Consider the following 2,500-nt stretch of genomic DNA (forward strand, 5'->3'; position numbering starts at 1 on the left):
TGCACACTCGCCTGGGCAGCTGGTCACATGCGTCGCTCACAGGCATTTTGCAGGCCAGCACCGGCGGATGCACGGGTCAAGCGGGACGGGACGAGCGCAAGGCTTGCTTTTGGTGGCACACGAAAACACGAACCCGAAAAAGGGACATACGCACTGGCGACACGCGCGCCCGTTTCGCCTGCCACCCATGCACACTCGCCTGGGCTGCTGGTCACATGCGTCGCTCATAGGCATTTTGCAGGCCAGCACCGGCGGATGCACGGGTCAAGCGGGACGGGACGAGCGCAGGGCTTGCTTTTGGCGGCACACGAAAACACGAACCCGAAAAAGGCGAAAAAGGGACATACACACTGGCGACACGCACGCCCGTTTCGCCTGCCACCCGTGCACACTCGCCTGGGCTGCTGGTCACGTGCGTCGCTCACAGGCATTTTGCAGGCCAGCACCGGCGGATGCACGGGTCAAGCGGGACGGGACGAGCGCAGGGCTTGCTTTTGGCGGCACACGAAAACACGAACCCGAAAAAGGCGAAAAAGGGACACACGGACAGGCGACACGAAAAAAAAGGGGTCGCCCTACCTAGGTGGGCGCAAAAACCCCGTCGGCCAGGAGGTTTCGCCAAAGTGTCTGTACTGTCACACAGGGTCAATAGCACGGGCATGGCCGGCCGCCGCACGTGCAGCGGCTTACGGACGCACGGTTCGGCGGCACAGGTGCCTGGCGGCTTTAGCACCTTGGGGTGGACAGGCCTGGCGGCAAGGGGGGCTAGGCACCTTGCTGCCAGCCGGCAATGGTGCACGGGGCGGGGCGCCACACAAACACGAAAGAGGGACAAGAGCGGGGCGATGGTCCACAGAGACGAGCCATGCACGGGGCCCGTGATCGCCGACACACGCGAACGCGGACGCGGACAAGGACAAGGACGCGACGCGCGGCGCGCGTGCGAGGTCAAGAGGGGCGCGCGCACGAAAACGCGAAAAAAGGGGCTAGCGGCCGAGAAACGCGAAAAAAACCGGGTCACCTACCTAGCCGAACGCCTAAAATCGCTTCGGGCAGGAGGTTTCGCCAAAGTGTCTGTACTGTCACACGGTCCGTACGGGCGCAACCCCATCGCGCGCCAGCACCCCTTCCTGGGGGCGCCCGCCCGCCAGGCGCCTGGCGCCCCACGCGCGCGCGCCCGGCGCCTGGCGCCTTGCCCCCCACGCGCGCCCGGCGCCTGGCGCCTGGCGCCTCGCCCCCCACGCGCGCGCCCGGCGCCTGGCGCCTTGCCCCCCACGCGCGCCCGGCGCCTGGCGCCTGGCGCCTCGCCCCCCACGCGCGCGCGCGCGTGGCGCCTTGCGCCTCGCCCCCCACGCGCGCGCGCGCGTGGCGCCTTGCGCCTGGCGCCTTGCCTCCGCGCGTGCCTGGCGCCTGGCGCCTTGCCCCCCACGCGCCTGGGCGCCTCTTTTCCGCCTGGGCGCCCTGGCACCTTTCCGCCTGGGCGCCTGTTTTCCGCCTTGGCGCCCTGGCGCCTTTTCGCGTGGGCGCCTCTTTTCCGCCTGGGCGCCATGGCGCCTTTCGGCCTGGGCGACTCTTTTTCGCCTGGGCACCTCTTTTCCGCCTGGGCGCCTCTTTTCCGCCTGGCCAGGGCGCCTCTTTTCCGCCTGGGCGCCATGGCGCCTTTCTGCCTGGGCGCCTCTTTTTCGCCTGGGCGCCTCTTTTCTGCCTGGGCGCCCTGGCGCCTTTTCGCCTGGGTGCCTCTTTCCCACCTGGGCGCCCTGGCGCCTCTTCGCCTGGGCGCCCTGGCGCCTTTTCGCCTGGGCGCCTCTTTTGGCGCCTGGGCGCCTACGCCAGGGCGCCTCTTTTCCGCCTGGGCGCCTCTTTTTCGCCTGGGCGCCTCTTTTCCGCCTGGGTGCCCTGGCGCCATTCCGCCTGGGCGCCTCTTTTCCGCCTGGGCGCCCTGGCGCCTTTTCGCCTGGGTGCCTCTTTTGGCGCCTGGGCGCCTACGCCAGGGCGCCTCTTTTCCGCCAGGGCGCCTCTTTTTCGCCTGGGCGCCTCTTTTCCGCCTGGGCGCCCTGGCGCCTTTTCGCCTGGCGCCTCTTTTGGCGCCTGGGCGCCTACGCCAGGGCGCCTCTTTTCCGCCTGGGCGCCTCTTTTCCGCCTGGGTGCCCTGGCGCCATTCCGCCTGGGCGCCTCTTTTCCGCCTGGGCGCCCTGGCGCCTTTTCGCCTGGGTGCCTCTTTTGGCGCATGGGCGCCTACGCCAGGGCGCCTCTTTTCCGCCTGGGCGCCCTGGCGCCTTTCCGCCTGGGCGCCTCTTTTTCGCCTGGGCGCCTCTTTTCCGCCTGGGCGCCCTGGCGCCATTCCGCCTGGGCGCCTCTTTTCCGCCTGGGCGCCCTGGCGCCTTTTCGCCTGGCGCCTCTTTTGGCGCCTGGGCGCCTACGCCAGGGCGCCTCTTTTCCGCCTGGGCGCCTCTTTTTCGCCTGGGCGCCTCTTTTCCGCCTGGGCGCCCTGGCGCCATTC

This window comes from Aristolochia californica, unplaced genomic scaffold (genome assembly GCF_029961685.1).
Source record: "Aristolochia californica isolate CCGP_79_NKW_82.1479 unplaced genomic scaffold, dmAriCali1.0.hap1 SCAF_60, whole genome shotgun sequence".
Taxonomy (NCBI): Eukaryota; Viridiplantae; Streptophyta; class Magnoliopsida; order Piperales; family Aristolochiaceae; genus Aristolochia; species Aristolochia californica.